Source organism: Agrilus planipennis, unplaced genomic scaffold, assembly GCF_000699045.2.
Source record: "Agrilus planipennis isolate EAB-ADULT unplaced genomic scaffold, Apla_2.0 scaffold21, whole genome shotgun sequence".
Classification (NCBI taxonomy): Eukaryota; Metazoa; Arthropoda; class Insecta; order Coleoptera; family Buprestidae; genus Agrilus; species Agrilus planipennis.
In genome coordinates this window covers 1,492,448-1,513,713 of record NW_020439030.1, presented here as the reverse complement: position 1 = coordinate 1,513,713, position 21,266 = coordinate 1,492,448, and the positions used below count along the sequence as shown (strand labels likewise).

Sequence of the window (21,266 nt, the reverse complement as noted above, 5' to 3'; positions counted from 1 at the left end):
GGTTGACTAGTTTTTTACTGAATAGTTCATATTTTTTGTGTTTTAATGTATATAGACAAGAAAAGCATGTTAATTGATAGAAAATCTATTAACCTAATAAAAATATGTAATATTTAGTTCTTAGTTTAGTATAATAGTGATGATTTAATGCATTTTACAAAATATTAAATCTTAGTCAATCTACCCCTGGCCCGGGGTAGGTAGACCATATGCCCGGGGTAAGTTGACTCATGTACCAAAAAGAGTCAAATCATGAGTAGGAGCAAATAATTAAACATTTTTTAATATAATTGAACCTTTTGTTAAAAAATAAACTGGCTAAAGTTTCCTCTTCTAGATTAGTAAAAATTTGTCAATTTTTTATATATTCCACTGTGTCCAGGGTTAATTCTGCTCTCGTCAATTTCGGATTCTGTTCTAATTTTTCTTTTAATTTGGCCACGTAACGATTTAAAAGTCCAATAAAAAGTTAATTTATGTGTTGTTTTCAACTACATATTTCATTGGGGTTGGTTGAATAATTATTCAACCAGCCCCGAAAAAAATTGGTCTACCAACCCCAGACGCCATTTTTAATTTTGATCGCATGGCTAGCCTAAACACTGCCGTTGACTTGAAAAATAAGATATGAAATATGATAAATGTGCCCTCATTAAATGCTAAGATTAATAGAAAAATGATTTACATAAAACGAGTAGGCATCAGATCAAAAAATAGAATATATCAAAATATTACTTATGTAATTGAAATATGAAAAACATGTCAGTGTTCGAAAACAACGCACGACCGCGATGTGACGCTTCAGACAACTGAGCGAGACGCGAAATGTAATGCTTGGTTATGATCAGATGACATAGTTCATACACTGTCATACACAGTTTTCGGTTGTTAGTCTACCTACCCCTATAGTCAACTATCCCCGGTCTCCCCTATAATAGCTTCTTTTATTATGATGATTTTGAAGCTTATTTATTAGCGTAAAGCTCATAATTATCCTAAAAAATAGTACTCATAAAATATCATTAAAAAGTGGTTTTTGAAAGTCCAACCAGCCTTTTCAACGTGAAGTTATACACTTACGTCCAAATAAACAGGCACCCTTCATAACACATTACTTCTAAATGTTTTAGCAACCATTTTTTGTTAAAAAAGAGTTTTACTTTAACAAATGTTTTAATCTCGACCTAGAAATATTGTTTAATTTTATAGTTCAACTTTCAACAACAAAATTGTTGCAGTGTTATACCCAGGGAAACTTGACGACTTTCTTTACATGTCATTTATTTTCTGAATTCTCTCGTTCCGTCGTTATTGACGTTGTTTTAATTAATTACAACAAACATGGTATTGCAGATCCGTTGTTTAATGAGGTATCTAATAATTTTTCTAGGTGAAACTGGTTTTGACATAAACACATGAGTATTAACTAGGAAACTGTCTTTTTATTGTTGTATTAGTTGTAGATGCTGTATAAAATAATTTGTTAATTTCATCCTACTTAATCAATGGTAGATTCAACATTTGCATTTCTGCTCTGAAAATTAACACTCTTTATGATAGTGTGAGAACTGGATATAATAATTAATAACGAATACCTTATCACTATTCCAGTCACACTCAACAATTTTACTCAAAGTATTCGTTCCTCTATTTTTAGTTATGTGTACAGTGCCACTATTAACTTCCTCCATAATTTTGAGCTTTCTACACATATTTATAAATCCATGTACCTTTCGTTTGATACCACTTACCACCCTATATATGTAACAGTTAAAACCCGTTTTTAGATAGAATGCGTTTTTCCTAGTTACAACGAGTTTTTACTAAATGCCTTTGTAAAACTTTAAATATCTAGTCAAAACTATAATTTACCAATGATATATTTATTTACAAATTTTATTCCCTGGGCCACCACTGATTTCAACTTTGGCAGAAGGGTTTGATGATTATTAGCCCAACTCTGGCACATCAATATGGGGTTTAACGTTGGTCCGAGGTTGTATGCCAAGTCAGGCTCGATGTTATCATTCGGTAGTTCAACTATATCTGGCCTAAAGTTGTAATTCCCAGAGTTCATGACTGACAAACTAATTTTAGTCCACACCTAACCAAACCATACTTTCCTACATGGGAAGTTTTTAATAATTAACTCCAAAATATAATTTTACGTGTATCAGGACACTCCTGTTATGATAATAGTTTTAACTATCAAAATCTTAATAACACTTCAAGTAATCCCTAAGAAGAACTAGTTGATTTAACCGCCCCTAAGTTGTCTTCAAGCGATATAAGATTAAGTTATACATTGCGAATTTTGTGGAATACCCTGAGAATTTCCCTAAACAGTGATCTAATCTAGGTCTACTTCTACTCCTGTTAACTCATGTTTCTGCTTCTAACATGTCTCTGACTAGTCGTTCATAATTGGGAAATCTACGCTCCAAACAAAGACCTTTAACAATCTCTTTCGAATTTCTAAATTAATCGTTCGCGAGCAAAGAAGGGTCTTTTTCATCCTCTGCTTTTTCGTCTTCTTTATATTCGCCCTTTCCCTACTTTTCCTTCCCTTACATACCAATATTTTTGTTTTACTTTTATTTATATTCATACAATAGTATTTTATCATTCCCGCCCGAGATAAAAATGTTCAGTCTCTCAGAGTCTCTGAAAGCGAGACTCGAGTCTCCGTCTCTCTGGTGTCGCTGAGAGAGACTCGAGTCGTTCATAGAGAGATCCTCATTTCGTATCCAGTCTCTAAACGAGAGATTCGAATCTCTGAATAAGAGACTCGAATCTCTCAATAAGTGGTGTCTCGATAGACATGGTTAAAAGTTAAAAAAGTTCAACATATTTCAGAGATCCCAGTCTTCCTACGGGAGACTCGAGTCTCAATTTTTCAGTTTTATTGATTCAGTCTCTCTGTGAGAGGCCCGAATCTCTGAATTAACAATTTTAAGAGTTTCTCATACAGAGACTGTGAGAGATCCATAAAAACACCTAGGAAATAACTGAGAAACTGTGAACGACTGTGAGAGACGCTCTCAGAGACGCTGAAAGACTGAAAGACTCTGAGAGACTGGAGAGAGACTGAAAAATTTTGTCTAGGGCGCTTCTATTTTATTTAAGACTATCTCTAACTCCTCCTTGCTAGATACTAATAGTGCTATATCATTTGCAAATCTATGGATCTAATACTTTGCCCCTATATATCTATCTCTACAGTTCTCCTGTCTTAATGATGTTGATCGCGTTTTCTGATGTATTAGTATAATGATTTATTATGAATATAACTCGAAACTACTCTAATCGTAATTAGAAGTTCCTATTTTGCTAGGTAAACACTAGTTGCTTCATCTAATAGTACTCAGATAGTTAATTATTATTACCTGTTTGACTATTTTATAAAAATGGTAATTTACTTGAGGACTCCAACATGTGGAAATATTTAAGTTTGTTGCAACCAACTAGCTGATTAGACACGGTTTACGGACACGGACTACCGTTTTCAAGCACACTTGACACAGAGTTTTGAGTACATTTCTTAAACCAAAATACCTAACAGTAAATAGTATAAATTTCTGATTGTTGGAGATAATTAAACAAAGACAGCATTTTCTTGTTGTCGTTCAAATTAGAAACCAATTTAGTCATCAATGATTCGACATTGTTATGCAGCCAACAAATTTTTCAGTTTAATTAATAATTCAATTTATTAATGATAATTTGAGTACAATTGTTCTTGTTGAATGATCCAGTTATGCTTTACTTAGTAATTATTTCATGAAGGAAGCAAATTAAAATTGAAACCTTGCAGTATGTTAGTTTATTGCTCAAAGAACTTAAGATTTGTACCCAGATACCTGTACCATTGTTTTCTAAGATTTTCTCTATCTTGAACAATGTAGAAAATCACATTTTTAATTTGAAGACATTAGCCCATACTTACAAAAATAAAGCATTTACTTTCAAGTAAAAGGTAGAAACAAAGGCTAGAAGTAAAAACTGTTGCTACAATTCGTATTCAAACTTTATACTTTTCCTTGCAAGAAAATGCTTCGGATTAATAAGGTAAAAGGTACAGATTAGCTCCTACTGATTTCGACGAATTAGTTTTAAAATTTGCATTGTGTAATCAACGTGTGTGTGTTCCGTGACAGCTGTTTATTTTATTTGTTTAATACATTCCTGATTTACTTGTGCAGTGTTAAAAAGTTAGTAAATTCAAAATGGTTCACACAATAACGCAGAAAAATTTTCATTTTCTGCACAGGTGACAGGCCTGCTCCACGTATTTTGGGATACGCGCTAAGAAAGTAATCCGTCAACCACACGACATTCTCCTCCTCAAATCTAAATAACGTTTTAAAATCTGATTCTCGTGGTGTACGTCTTGGTTTGCAGTATTTTTTTGTACGTAAATGCACCATATTAGCCATAACAAGCACAACACTGGGACCACACAACTAGAGGTTATACTTATGCAAGTCCTTTTAAGTAGATTTTGACACAAAAGCAGTCCTACAAATACATGAATTTTTACGTTAGAAGTTGTGTGATGCCTGAGCAGCTATTGAAAAGTTGAAAAGAGCGAGAAAAGTTGTTGTGAACCTAGATTCCTTTTTTTAGAAGCAAATACTTTAGTTTTTCCGTAGATGCTTCGTTTTATGAATATAAATTATGTAAAACCTTTTATACTTCATTTACTTTCTCCAGCGATGTGCCCCTTCCAATGTCTTAGATGCGTGCTGGCAAAATCGTAGGTAGGGAGAAAAAAGCTCATTACACCCTCGACTCTTGTTCATTAAACATACTTTTTCATACAGTACTTGCCAAAAGTTTTGTCCAATCATGAATAGTAGTGCGAGTCGGAAACAAGCATTAAAGCCTTTAATATGTCTTCAGATATAAATAAACATCTCGTTGGTATTTTCAGTAGTAAATGGTACCAATAACAGCACATTTGAGCAATGCAATTGTAGTGGATAAAATGGTCAATTTTTCCGTGCATAACTGTACGGATTATACGCTCTTCACCGGTTAATAGTTTTGCCGAGAGTTGTCTCCTTCCTTTTCTGGCCTAGTGCTGTTCTTTTCTACTCTGCGCCGGTCAAACTAAAGGTCACATCGGTGCAGAAAGTAAACGAAGTATACCTTAAAGCAAACCCCCGAAGCAAAATTGCTTCTTTTTATACATATACCTTGAAGGAATTGTTTCAATTTTTGGAAGCAAAAGGTAAGGGTTCTTTTTATAAATACTACATAATGAATACAGCGTTCTAGAAAGTTAAATAATCAACAAGAGCTAAATGTTTGAATTGATGATCTAAAAGATTTACAAAGGTTTAAGTTCAGCGGTGCTAGTAACATATGAAAGAAGCCATTTAAGCCTAATATAGGTAATTGTAAATAAAGCAGCTTTAATAAAAGAGTACCTATTATTATGAAATTATCTTGGCTTCAATCTTTAGGTACTAGTAATCGTATCAAAAAATATTAATACCTACTTAGCAATGTGAACAAGACAACAACTGGTTGACGAACTATAAGTACATACCTAATGTCGATGTAGCACATTTTTAATGGTACGTATAATTACCGACTAACTTGAAGTAGTTGTAACGGTGTGTCCTGCTGAAATATAATAAGAGCATTATGGTCTATCGTGGACTACCATTTAGGTCGAATTAGGTGTATTCTTAAACTAATTGCTCTTGCAGCCGAAAAGCGTGTTAATTACAACTGGTCTCCTTCGAAAATAAAAATTGTGTTACCGGAACTCTATGCAGTAGACATTGTCCGTCTGTAACAAATTTTACTTCATAAATCTTTATGTATTTGAAGTCAATTATTTGTGTGACCCTAAGTAAACGGTGCTAATCTATGGTGTATTATGTTTAAATAAACAGATGGGGTATAAAACTGTGCAAATCAAAATACCAATACCACATATAAATTTTTCTAGCTATTCTAGCAAACTTGATATATAACATTATAGATACATATCATACTGAAAATTATCATCATAAGGTCGTCAGTCCTAAGACTGATTGGACACACACCTCCACTCTTTTCTATCCTGAATGAATTTTAGCATTTTCATAAAACTAAAACATCCCACATGCTTAACTATTTAACTGGCTAACGTTTCGACTATAATTTTCAGGTTTTCTCAAAGTAGGGCATTTTACTGTTAAATTAATAATAAACATTTGTTCCCGTCAAATTATCTCCACATTCTAGTTAAAAAATTAGGGAAAAATTTGGAAACTACCATAATATGCCTTCAGTCAAGTCTAGTCTTACTATGCAGGTTCAAAGGTCAACAGAACTACCAAAAATATAAGTATGCATCCGGCTATTGGGTGGAAGGTAAAAGTGAAAGCCCTTTTATTTTAATACCGTCATTTATCTTATTAACACCTTATATATGAACCAAGAAAATGCTCATCTTGAAATTTTATGTTCAGTAAGCTCTTATCATTAATAATCATTTAGCACTTATTTTAAAACAAAATTGGAGTGCGAGAAGACGGGCGATTTTAGAAGTTAATCTATTTATTTATTTTTCTCATTCGTTGCCACAAGAATAGAATTCAATTAACCCTTCAAGTGCGTAAAAAGAAGGTTATCGTAAAAATATATTAAAATTGCAACACCCTGTAGGTATGTTTCTGTTTATTGCACACTGACACGTTTCATTACAAAACTGGGCTAAGAAACCATCCCATATGTATCAATAATTACGTTTTTGCAATATGAAACGTAACAGTTTTTTTCAATAATTTCCTTGAAGCCACAAGCGCACGCTAGGTATTTATCTAAACACGAACAAGTTCAATTAGCCCAGATAATTAAGAAACACGCTAGATGTTTCTCTGGAACCTGTCCCATTATCATCATCCCATCTATGTGTCCATCAACATTGCATTCGTTGTTGCATGGTATATACCAGGGGTCGGAGAGACAATTACAACTCTTTCAAGAAACAATTGTGGCCCATTCGAGATACAATTGCGGTCCTTTCGAGAGACAATTGTGACTGTTTCGAAAGACAATTGCGGCTCTTTCAAAAGACAATTGTGGCTCTTTCTAGAGACAATTGCGGCTCTTTCGAGAGACAATTGTGGCTCTTTCAAGAGACAATTGCGGCTCTTTCGAAAAACAATTGTGGCTCTTTTAAGAAACATTTGTCGATCTTTCCAGAAACAATTGCGGCTCTTTCGAAACACAATTTCGGCTCTTTCAAGAAACACTTGCGGCTCTTTCAAGAAACAATTGCGGCTCTTTCGAGATACAATTCCGGCTCTTTTGAAAGACAATTGCGGCCCTTTCAAAAGACAATTGTGACTCTTTCTAAAGGCAATTGCGACTCTTTCGAGAGACAATTGTGACTGCTTCGAGAGACAATTGCGGCTCTTTCGAAAGACGATTTCGGCTTTTCCGAGAAACACTTGTGGCTCTTTCAAGAAACAATTGCGGCTCTTTCTTGATAAAATTCCGGCTCTTGTGAGAGACAATTGCGGCTCTTTCGAAAAATACCTGCGGATTTTCCAAGAAACAATTGCGGCTCTTTCGAGATACAATTGCGGCTCTTTCGAAAGGCATTTGTAGCTCTTTCGAAAGGCGTTTGTGGCTCTTTCGAGAGACAATCTCAACGAACTAAGTGTAAAGCTCCAAGGAAAAGGAAACACTGTATGAAGTAGTTGGTTTTGAAAATAAATTGTTTGTTTTGGCAGAAGATGGGCCCATTATTACATTTCTAAACCTTAAGGAATCGTCGGGATTGGAACAATGCTTCTATTGACACTAATGGTTACTTCACAGGAACGATCAACACAGTGAACATCCTTCACTGTCTTTGCTGAACGATTTGGTCAGTTCAAAATAAATAAGTCTACCTTGGCTCTCAAAGCAAACAGCAAAGAATAAAATTTTACTTCATCGAATATCAGTGCTGGTGCATTTGAAATCCAATTACTAGATTTAAAAAGCAAAGTTCGACATTTACGAGCCTAAGTAGTAGCTTAAATTAGTCAGAAAACCAGAAATGTCTTTTGATATCGCAGTATAAGTGGACAACTCTAAAAGAAATGTCTAAGTATGCTTCGAATAATCTTCGGGAAGGTTGTGGCCAAATAAAAAATTGGCTTTTGGTGTGCTGACAATCTTTGGGTTAACATACTTGTGAGAGCGAGGTTTTTTCTTCAATGAACTTAATAAAGAACAAGCTAAGAAGTCAAATAACTAATCAAAATTTATAATCAAGTCTTAAACTAAAAACTATTGGTTATGTATATATCGGACTTACCAAAACTTTGTAAAGAAATAGAAGGTCATCGGTCGGATTGATTTTTTAATATAATTTCAATCTTGTTTAGCTTAATACCTACCATATTTTCTACCCTAGTAATATTGTAAATAATAATGAATAAACGATACCAGTTTGAAATAAAATATAAAAACCGAATTGAAAATTTAAATTCACGAAACAATGTTTTTGTTACTAATGTCTTTTCCAACTTAATATTTTGCCGACCCCTGGTATATACTTACAGAAAGAATGTCTGTAGTAGATATCGTAATTTTTTTGCTCCCAGCCCGCGGTCTAGGTTAACAGTTCACTCGTCCTCTACCGAAGACGGAAAAATGTTTGTGGGATTTTTCGTATTGTAAGTAATAGGTGGTCAGCCAATAGTTACGTTATAGGTACTATGTACATATGTTCTTATTTAGTTGGTTAGTTCTTCGCCGTTCTAATCATTTCAAACGTCTCGGCGTCCATCGTCCGTGCCGCTTACTCGTTCGCTTCCACGGTCCCCGGCTTCTGCATCGGGTGATGGCAACGAAGACCTAAATCTATTTGCTACAAAATGTGAACATTCTCATTAAACTTACGCAATGTAAAAGGCGCAGTGCATATTACGACCTATAACCAATGCGGCTCGTTCATTGTGTGTTATTTTGTAGTATCTAGGTACTTATATAGTTAAGTAATAGAAAAGTGCGTAACTACTGTAAAAATATGTGTGGTTTATGTTTACATTATTTATTAACTAATAATGATATCGAAGAGACTTAGTTTGAAATAATAATCGTTCTGAATGACTGAGTGAAGTACGAGTTGATAATTTTTCCGCGATTTAGAATGTCAAAAAAGGATATCATTTCCAGGGGATGAAATTTTGAGTTGGAGAGGTGAAAAAAATAAAAATCACATTACAGAGGTAACAAACATATTTCCATTTATTAATTATAAATCATCATTATTTCAAAACATCCTTAAAATAAAAAATATGTACCTACTATTTATTGTATACTCCTATATTGTTTTCTCAGAAACAATATGGTGTATACTTACCTACATTGTCGGCAAATCCTTAAAGTCGATAAGTTAGTTTTTTTCTAACCATAGACGTAATAAGTTTCAAATTATCGAATTAAGGTTGTAAAATAAAACATTGCTGTGTTCGAGATACAGAGGTCCAATTTCATTTTTCAAGTTGTAGAGGGAAAATATGTACCAAAATGTCTTGTAGGGACTCGCTGATTATTTCGACTAATAGAGGGTTGAGATTTCGAGTAATGGAAGTTTTGGGGCTTGAAGGGAAGGGAACAAATAATCTTTTCGAGTTTTGGAGGTTTTCGACTTGTCGAGGTTCGACTTAAAGAGGTTCTACTGTATTACTTTTTGATATTGATATTTGTTTCTGTAGTCTCTTTTTAATTTTACGGTAATTGTCCAGAATAGGGGTTCCAGACCAAAATCGGTCCAAAAAATTTTTCATCGATTTCCGATGATTCTACATAATAGAATTAGATATTAGAAGGTGGGGGAGAGAATTTTTTATGACTTCAGAAATAAAAAGAAAATTTTTTTTGAATGATAATTTTTCAAAATTGCTCCAATTATCGATAATTACCTGCATTGTGATGTAATTGTTTGGTTAGATACATTTATGACAGATTGGAATTTATTTAATGCCCCTGCTCATATGTTAGAGTATTTTATTAACAGAAAGAATTAGTTTTATAGATTTTCTGGTACAATATCGGAATTTCATACAATTCCTAGAATTGGGGCTCCAGACCAAAATCGCTCCAAAATTTTTTTCATCGATTTCTGGCTATTCCTGAGGGTTCAATGATTATATTTGAGGCGGGGCAGACACCTTTTGTTTTTATTACAGCATACATATTGGGGTATATGGTGTATGCATAGCTATTTCTTCTTTTAATATTAATAAAACAATTTTATGCAGTGACAATCGTGAGATAAGGAGATTAAAAGCTTGTATAACTTTTAACATCCCGCCCCTGATCCCCTCCCTCATCTCTTCCCGTACCTACAGTTTAGAACTGTGATTCGAATTTTGAAAAATTATCATTCAAAACAATTTTTTTTATCTATGAAGTCATAAAAAACGGTCTCCCTCACAGACTAATATCTAATTCTATTATGTAGAATGATCAGAAATCGTTGAAAACATTTTTGGAGCGATTTTTTCCTTCTCATCCAGTCATCTCAAAAACTCAACTTTTTCTCTTCCGTTAGCGCGGAGTGTCACTTATACAGAGCCTTATTCTAACATATTGACATGATTTTCAATTATGATTTATAATTTATAATATTTCTTCGCTGAATTTTTATACTTTTAAAAATCTTAACCAACGAAACAAAATTACACTAGTGATAAGTACCTGTCTTTTGTTTATAACAAGCAGGTATTTATAATGTAATGTAAGTACCTGGAAAATTTCGATTATATTATAATTGAAATTCATGGCGCAATAAAATTTCCGGAAGTGAAAGTTGCATAGGTATTACAAATATTCAATTTCCCATGTTTGCTTTTTTTTACAGAATATGGATATTTTGTGTAGGTATTATTTTTGTTTATCGTGCAAATATTAACATATTCCAAGGTATAATTATCATATCACAAGCCTATTACGTCGACGTTTTATACACTAATGTTACAGCGCCGCGATACACCTTTAATAAACTCTGTTTTATATCTCTACAGCTCCTTCCATCCTGAATTATCTGGCTTCCTAGATACCGAAAATCAGTCACTTCTTGTAATTTTTCGTCTCAGTACTGCCTCCATTTTATTTGAGACTAAATGCTAATATTTCTATACCATCTGCAAATCTAAACATACTAATCTTTTACCCCTGTACATCTATCCAGTGGCGGACTAACAGGGGGGCGGAAGGGGCGTCCCTGCCCAAATCCTGAACACATATAACACGCTACAAAAAATAAAAAACTATATTTGATTTATTTTATCTAATTTTTTTGTCGATCGATTCGTATTTTATTTTCCTCACCCATATCCATTCCATATTGTAGGTATGTATGTTTATTTAGACTAAATAATTTAAGTCGAATTTAAATTTCACTTGCAAGATTTTAACGAAATAAACATAAACACTTATTTATACATACAAATGTGAACTAAATAAAAAGGTTGTAAAACTACATTTTTTTTAAAGCTGGGGGGCCTCATTTAGCTCTGTCGTCCCGGGCCTCTGACGGGCTTAGTTCGCCACTGCATCTATCCCTAACGAAATCTGTTTTTCATTCTGACCTACAGAACCGTAACCCGAGAACCAACTTAACATTGTAGTTGAAAAAAAAACATGTTTTCCCATACATTCAAACTGCAAATGTAAATTTGTATGCACAATATTGTTTTGTAGAAAGATTTACCACGTTATGTTCAGACCACAGACTTCTTATTAATTTTCCTATAACCTATAAGTAAAAAAATATTTTCTATATTTCTTTTCAAAATTTTATGTTCAGTAGTTTCGGACATAAGGGGGGAGTGGTTAATTTTCATCTATTTTCTTAAATAGCTTTAAAACTATTTATTTTAAAATTGTCAAGAAATATATTTGAGACTCTTAAAACACGCCCTTTCACTTGATATGTCCCACAAAACTTTTTTTTTCAATTTTATATCGGTCCCCAAAAATGACCCCCCATNTACATATTAGGGGCAGATACAGGAGTTAAGAGGAGTAGAAGTATGAAGGTCTAGTCAGAGACATATTAGAGGCAGAAACAGGAGTTAGGAGGGGTAGAGGTAGACCTAGATTAGATTACTGTTCGCAAATAGTTAAGGATGTACATGCCCAACCAGTCTTAGGACTGACGACCTTATGATGATGATGATGCGTCTATATTTGGGTCACAGAAATTCATATTTTCAACTTAATGGGTCCAGTAAATTCGGAGCAAATTGACTGTGACAAATCAACATGACACACGAGTGATTCTATAAGTGTTCCGTTTTTAATTCGGACGTACGGAACCCTAAAGAAAGAATGCTTCAGACGGATTAGCAAATTTACTGAGCTTATTAATCGTCTACTGCTGCAGCAAACAATGAAATGGTTCAAATTATCAACCTTTACATCCATTTTAAGCTAATTATACCTTCATTTGCAAATGAGTGGTTTTGTAGAACAATAATACAACATTATACTACTGTTGTACATCATTACATGCAATAAATGTTGTTTGCGGTATCATTTGGAGTTCTTGTGTTACATGATGCGAATCATCTTTGATTAACCATGCACACTGGTGGTATTGGTTGCAGTGCATGCACAATCAAAATTGGCACGAATGTCTGAAGCATTTTATTATTAGTTGTTATTATTATTACCTACCCGCCGCAGCGTTAAACACGTTTAAAACTTTTTTGATTCTTCTCGCAATAAGCCGTTGTAATCAATGAGCAGTTAATTATGTAGGCACTTGATTAATTGCATGCATAATTAAATAACTTTCTACAGCTATTATAGATTGCACTGCAAAAAGTTATTTATTTTTTATACATTTTACAACAAACGTGAAATCACTTTACATTTGTCAATAACGGAAGCCTTTTCTACCATTATAACCTGACCTAAAGGAACTTTGCTTGATGCGTTTTGTTATTCTTCTTAGGACGTTGCCTCCTTTTTTCGGGGTTTGACGATTCAACTGGTTATAATAGTGCGTAAAAGAAGATATTTGATCCACGACTTGTTCTGTCACCTTTCCACAAATCTTATGCCTTCAATTTTTGTTTCAACGTAAAGTCAGAATCTTGCAACGCTCTCTTACTTTTTATTGACTTCCATAGAGCGCTCTGTTCTTCTATTCTTTCTAATATCTCTTTATTTCTAACCTTCTCTATCTACGGAATCCTCATCATTCGCCTGTAACACCACATTTCGAACGCTTCAAACCTTTCCTTTTCCGTTGCGCCCACCGTCCATGTTTCGCACCCGTACAGCGCCGCCAAACATTTACCTTTAACAATCTTTTTCGAATTTCTAAATTAACCGTTGCGAGCATAGAAGTGACTTCTTTTTATTGAAGGCGACACGACCCTGCGCTATCCTCTGCTCTATATCCCTACTACTCCTTCCGTCCTGACTTATCTGACTTCCTGGATACCTAAAATTAGCCAATTCTTCTAATTTTTCGTCTCCCATCTTATATTCGCTCTTTCCCTACTTTTTCTTCCCGTGCTAGTAGTTTTGTTGTACTTTTAGTTATTTTCATACAGTACTGTTTAGTCAATAACGCTTCCATTTTATTTATAGCTAGGGTTGCCATCCGTCCGGGTTTCCCCGGATTTGTCCTAGTTTAGAGGGCATCCGGGGAGCGTCCGGGGGGGGGCTTCATTTGTAGTCCTGGTTTAAAAATTTAAAGTCTTGGGCCGCCCGCCACACACGTAAAACAATTTGTAACAAACTGTAATAAGAATAATAAGAATACAGACCACTTCGAATTATTTTATAAGATTCTGTTTTGTTAGGTACATTGAAAATGATGATAAAGAATGACTAAATTTAATTTTAAGGTCTGAAAATAAATAAAAGGGTGATTTATGACATTTTCAACTGTTTTTTGTTACACTGACTATGTTTAAAAAATCTGTTGACATGTCCGGGTTCTGGACTCTAAAATCCGGGGTTTTCACGCGTCTTGCCCTGGTTTCCAAATTTTAGAGATGGCAACCCTATTTATAGCTATGTCTAACTCCTCCTTGTTAGATTGCTATATCATCTGCAAATCTAAGTTAATGATAATTACTGTTGTATTAATGTTATTATTCAAGAATTACATGGTGTAACAGTCTTCAAAAAAGTGTAAAAATATGGCAACAAAATTAATTAAGTGCCTACATACACTTGTTCTAATCAGTCATCTGTTATTAATTAACTACGTAATATCAATGAGTTTACTGCGTAATCTCAATCAGTTACAGTTCAAGCCAACGCAAGACTGTTCTATGTAGAATCGCATCCATTAATATCTTTTGAGTTTGAGTCTGTATTTTATTTATCTTTCTTTCTTACTTGACTTATTATCAAACCTTAGTGCAGGTTAGTAATTAATAAATTTAGCAAGGAGATTCAATAATACGGCTGACATACTGTTGGTTATGCCTCTAAAACCAAAACCAAGATTAAGCGAACAAGACTAACACCAAGAGTAAGAATTATTAGCAAAATTCTAGCGAAATTGTCATTGTCATTGTCAAATTGGCAGGTCTCCACGTAGCTGTGGAGGAGGCGTGTTTAGACAGTAAAGACAGGATATCATCCGTTTGTAAGAACGAGAAAAACGATATGCCTTTAGTGTGCATTATTTATTGGGGACTTTGCCTTCTTATTTCGACTGTACTATATTTTTATTTTTGTGTGTGTTTTTTTACCATCGAGTGCACTGGTCCTTCGAGAAGTTTTTCTATGTGGTACAGCAGTACACCGACGATTGTAGTATTTTTTTACATCGTCACATCACGCAACACTAACAATTCGCTTATTTCCACTTCAATTAAACATGAGTATTCCACATTCCTTAATTTTCCGGGTTAAAAAAGATTAATTAAAGATTTCAACTTTTCGTGATCTATTTTCTGTAACTTTTCTTTTTTCATTAGCAAGAATTGTAACGTTTACGTCCCGTAGATAATATTTAGTTCAAGAATTTTTAATTAAACTGAATTTCCTCGCCTAAACATGCCGTCAGTAAGTCTTCCAGAACGTTAGTTCGGCTTGCATGGCTTTCATACGCGCCGAGCAGAGAGTCGGAATTACTTCTTCCCTGTTATTATTTCACTTTGTTAACTTCCTTAAAACTGAATCCTGTGAATCGCGTTAGCAATAACGCCCAATTAAAGCACTTAATGAATGTAGACAGCAGCTGAACCACTTCACAAAATGCTTCGAATAACGGCACGACTATAATTAATACAAAAAGGCTTGGCACTTGCTATACGTATTATAAACGCTGTTGTAAGTACTGAAAGGTAAAAATAATAGTAATAATGTTTTGCATTTAATTTCTGGAAGCAATGTACCCTAGACAAAAACTTTCAGTATCTCTTCAGTCTCTCAGAGTCTTTTAGCGTCTCTGAGAGCGTCTCTCACAGTTTTTCGCAGTCTCTCAGTTATTGCCTAGGTGTTTTTATGGATCTCTTACAGTCTGTATGAGAGACTGGAACGATAAAATTTTTAATTCAGAGATTCGAGTCTCTCGTTCAGAGACTGGATACGAAATGAGGATCTCTCTATGAGCGACTCGAGTCTCTCGTTCAGAGATTTGAGTCTCTCGTTCAGAGACTGGATACGAAATGAGGATCTCTCTATGAGCGACTCGAGTCTCTCGTTCAGAGACGCTAAACCGTTTTTTTGACAGTTTCTCTCGGCGACACCAGAGAGACTCGATGGGAGACTGAGACTCGAGTCTCGCTTCCAGAGACTCTGAAAGACTGAACATTTTTATCTCGGGTATTTTTGTATCATTTATTATCACAAAATGAGTAAAAGAACAAAATAAAAGCATTTGAATTTGAATTTTATTCGCCTAACAAAAAAAAACTTTACTTTTGTTCGAAATTTTTTTATGTTCGATTAGTTTGCTAGATAAACAAAATTAAACAATAATACATAAAATTTTGAGATTTAGCTACATAAACGATTAAAAAGGCACATTTTGTAGAATGAACTAATTTATGTTAAATTTATGAGAAGCTCTTCAATTTTTATGAAAAGCTCTTTAATTTTTGTGCGAATTCGAAATGTCATTCAAGCGTGAGAAGTTGGTCCAATATCCATCCATAAGGTACAACTTTTTACCAAAAATCGGATGTCGGTTAGTTTTATCCGAGCAACCACCCCAACAAATAAAAAGCTAATAAAAAAAAGTACCATCCGTACATCCATATTCAAACAATTGTGTCACTCCATTATTACTATAATTATTATTTCGATGTTGCATCAGTCGGTACGCATGTTAGTCGAGCACTGGTGAGCCGTGTGACCGCTCGTCCCGCAGTCCTCTTCAATGAATCCTTTAATTTGATATAAACTACTCTCTGATTACTATTAAGCACAATAGGATTTAATAGATTACCACTTTTATAAACTGAAATTCCTCGTAATTATTTATTGTTAAAAAATAATCGAAACCTGACGTGCCTGCAGATGCAAACAAGTAATTTGAATATGCAGCACAACTAGCAATTACGCTAATGAGTTTGACCATTTAACGATATGTTGAAAATAACTGCATTCCTGTTTATACAAAAACTGTCTGTCTATATGCTACATGCAATATTGTTAAAATATGATGGCCAGTCCACCTGGACATGGACAGGTGAGTGGACATTTTAGTAGGTCAACACATTAATTCTCGTTCGCTAATAGATACGATAGCTTCTTAAGCACTTTTTATTTGTGCGTATTTATACAGGGTGCTTCTGAAATAAGTGTCATGCTTGCACGAAATGATAGGGCAGTATAAAGCAAGAAAATTAAGTAAATGTTTAGTGGCTCGAAAGTTCACCGTTTTCGAGAAAAACTGAATTGAAGATACAGTCAAGCGCCAGTCCGGTCCTGGTAGGGCCACGTTAGGAAATACATCATTGCAACCCCGCATTGCATTAGGTGCAGTATCCGTGTCGTACGAATATTTCTTTGTATTTTGTGTTCTTCATACCATGTCGAAGAGAACCTAAATGGTAGATACTGCATACTATCAGTTGTAGCTGTTAATATTTACTTCATTACCGTAACCGTTTACATTTTTTATCGATGTAACTGCTTAGTTGTTATCGCAACTCGCCAATTCACGCCCAGGGTCGGCTTCAGATTATAACTTTGTTTGGTTTTCTTACAACCCTTATTGTCCCTTAATCACGCTGCTTTACTCACCATGTAATTCAATATTGCATCCATTTAATACCCTCAAAAGCTTGCTGGTTATTTCAGAAACACCCTTTATATATCATAGACGTACATTTAGGTGTATACTTCCAAAACGTTTACGCAAATAAGAAAACGACGCAACAGCTAACTGAACATTTAGGCAGTAAAACAAGTAGTAAACGGCATTATTTTTCATAAGTCTGTATGTTAATTAACGTGGAATAGATTGCAAAATTGTTGTTTCAATGACAATTTGTTTTGTATTCCATAAAATAGTTATAGCTATAGCATTATTCGCTGACAAAATTCATTTGTCTGCTTTAGGGTCGAATCACCAGGTTCTGTAATTTGTTTTAACTGTTGTTTACATTTAGATGTCTTGTGGTGGACTAAAGTTTCATCAACAGTTACGAATCGTCGCAAAAATTCGCTAGGATTCCAGTTGTCAGCTGTTTCCTTGGATGTATTAAAATATTCTAATAAAATGTCGAATTTTACATATTGGCTTAGACATTTAAACATACACTTAGGTTAGGTAAGTATCTACATAGAAAGCATTTGCTAGATATATGTATATATGCAAATAAGCCAGAACGTTTTACTGCAGTTTGGTAACCTATTAGTTTAGCAGCAGGCAGCAAGTGTAATTAATTTATTCGTGACATAAAAGTTAAACACTTTATCATGAGAAATGGCTAATCAAAATCGTAGAGTGTTTTGTGCCGTTATTTCCATTCTTTTTCAAGATGGCATGATGACCTCCAAAAACCGATCTCATTCTTAAAATGTTACTCGGTCAGAATTATAGGTAAAAGTATTCCATGATTGGTCCACCGTTACAAATAAATACCAATATAAGTATCAAAATACCATGGTGTAACAGTCTTCAAAAAAGTGTAAAAATATGGCAACAAAATTAATTAAGTGCCTACATACACTTGTTCTAATCAGTCATCTGTTATTAATTAACTACGTAATATCATAACACGCTACAAAAAATAAAAAACTATCTTTGATTTATTTTATCTAATTTTTTTTGTCGATCGATTCGTATTTTATTTTCCTCGCCCATATCCATTCCATATTGTAGGTATGTATGTTTANTTGGTAACCTATTAGTTTAGCAGCAGGCAGCAAGTGTAATTAATTTATTCGTGACATAAAAGTTAAACACTTTATCATGAGAAATGGCTAATCAAAATCGTAGAGTGTTTTGTGCCGTTATTTCCATTCTTTTTCAAGATGGCATGATGACCTCCAAAAACCGATCTCATTCTTAAAATGTTACTCGGTCAGAATTATAGGTAAAAGTATTCCATGATTGGTCCACCGTTACAAATAAATACCAATATAAGTATCAAAATACCATCGTTTTTTGACATTTATCTCTTGTTAGTGCTAAATATCTTAGCATGGAAAAGAAATTATTTTGGAATTCATTCCGGAAATCAAAGATATTTAGGGTATAAAAGGTTTTATTATTATTTAATCGTTTTTTATATAAATATTCGAGGCCAAAGTAAATGAAAAATTGTTATATTATATTAAGTTGTTATCATAAAGACTATTTAATTCTAACCAAAATGATTATGTCAGAATCAATATCACTACATAGAATAAAACAAAGTCGCTTTCCCGCTGTCTGTCCCTATGTATGCTTAGATCTTTAAAACTACGCAACGGATTTTGATGCGGTTTTTTTAAAAGATAGAGTGATTCAAGAGGAAGGTTTTATATGTATAATACATGCATAGTATAGTAGAGAAACACTGATAATTTTAGAGATTTGTAATGTGATGTCGTAAATAAACACATTTTTTGCGCTTACATTGCAAACGCTGGCTGAACTCTACGAGATAGATCAAAATAATGTACTACGATATTGTACATCTTAAAAGGGTCTACAAAAAAGTCCGTGATGGTATATGTCTATCTCTGAGGGATAACCCACAATAACCATTTTTATCCTTTACTCTTTATGAGAAATAATGACTTATTTATGAAGCGATTGTAGGCAATACAGCATTAATTGTTATCCAATTAAGTACTTTTAAATACATTGTGCATTTAATATAGATCAGTATGGCCCTTTACAGCATGTAATTTAAATGAATATTTTCGAAGATATTACAGACTTAAAATGCAGGGACATAGCGGTTGCGGCGGTACCGACCGGGAGGCCGGTTTGTATTGTCTAATGACAAAAAAACTGTGAATGTTGTATATAAAGACATTCTGTAGTATATTTANTGTTTATAACAAGCAGGTATTTATAATGTAATGTAAGTACCTGGAAAATTTCGATTATATTATAATTGAAATTCATGGCGCAATAAAATTGCCGGAAGTGAAAGTTGCATAGGTATTACAAATATTCAATTTCCCATGTTTGCTTTTTTTTACAGAATATGGATATTTTGTGTAGGTATTATTTTTGTTTATCGTGCAAATATTAACATATTCCAAGGTATAATTATCATATCACAAGCCTATTACGTCGACGTTTTATACACTAATGTTACAGCGCCGCGATACACCTTTAATAAACTCTGTTTTATATCTCTACAGCTCCTTCCATCCTGAATTATCTGGCTTCCTAGATACCGAAAATCAGTCACTTCTTGTAATTTTTCGTCTCAGTACTGCCTCCATTTTATTTGAGACTAAATGCTAATATTTCTATACCATCTGCAAATCTAAACATACTAATCTTTTACCCCTGTACATCTATCCAGTGGCGGACTAACAGGGGGGCGGAAGGGGCGTCCCTGCCCAAATCCTGAACACATATAACACGCTACAAAAAATAAAAAACTATATTTGATTTATTTTATCTAATTTTTTTGTCGATCGATTCGTATTTTATTTTCCTCACCCATATCCATTCCATATTGTAGGTATGTATGTTTATTTAGACTAAATAATTTAAGTCGAATTTAAATTTCACTTGCAAGATTTTAACGAAATAAACATAAACACTTATTTATACATACAAATGTGAACTAAATAAAAAGGTTGTAAAACTACATTTTTTTTAAAGCTGGGGGGCCTCATTTAGCTCTGTCGTCCCGGGCCTCTGACGGGCTTAGTTCGCCACTGCATCTATCCCTAACGAAATCTGTTTTTCATTCTGACCTACAGAACCGTAACCCGAGAACCAACTTAACATTGTAGTTGAAAAAAAAACATGTTTTCCCATACATTCAAACTGCAAATGTAAATTTGTATGCACAATATTGTTTTGTAGAAAGATTTACCACGTTATGTTCAGACCACAGACTTCTTATTAATTTTCCTATAACCTATAAGTAAAAAAATATTTTCTATATTTCTTTTCAAAATTTTATGTTCAGTAGTTTCGGACATAAGGGGGGAGTGGTTAATTTTCATCTATTTTCTTAAATAGCTTTAAAACTATTTATTTTAAAATTGTCAAGAAATATATTTGAGACTCTTAAAACACGCCCTTTCACTTGATATGTCCCACAAAACTTTTTTTTTCAATTTTATATCGGTCCCCAAAAATGACCCCCCATGTTCAGAATCAATTTATTTACGTTATGCGCTAATGGATATATTGAGCGCGGCTGATTTTATGTATCTAGAAAGTCAGATAAGTCAGGACTGAAGGAGTAGTAGGGATATAAATCAGAGGATAACGCAGGGTTGAGTCGCCTTCTATAAAATGAAGTTTGAAGCACGGCGTTGTACGGGTGCAAAACATAGACAGTGAGCGTGGCGGAAAAGAAAAGGTTAGAAGCGTCAGAAATGTGGTGTTATAGGCGAATGATGAGGATAACGTGGATAGAAAAGGGTAGAAATAAAGCGGTATAAGAAACAATAGGAGAACACAGGACTCTACAGAAGTCAATAAGAAATAGACGAGATAGGTTGGTAGGACACCTTCTCACGCATAAAGGTCTAGTCAGAGACATATTAGAGGCAGAAACAGGAGTTAGGAGGGGTAGAGGTAGACCTAGATTAGATTACTGTTCGCAAATAGTTAAGGATGTGGGCTGTTCTAGTTTTAGGGAAATGCGAAGTTT

The 21,266-nt window shown here is 34.0% G+C and overlaps 1 long non-coding RNA gene across 2 annotated transcripts in view; it reads left to right on the top strand.

Moving 5' to 3' along the window:
* LOC108741257 overlaps nucleotides 1–21,266 on the top strand; it is a 121,558-nt gene that overhangs the window by 1,926 nt on the left and 98,366 nt on the right. Inside the window, exon 1 of one of the 2 annotated variants that reach the window (XR_001938481.1) lies at nucleotides 8,796–9,224. The exons of the other annotated variant lie outside the window; for it this stretch is intronic. This is a non-coding gene — a long non-coding RNA (uncharacterized LOC108741257). Of the gene's footprint in view, nucleotides 1–8,795; nucleotides 9,225–21,266 lie in introns of those variants that run through there. 2 annotated transcript variants of the gene reach the window in all.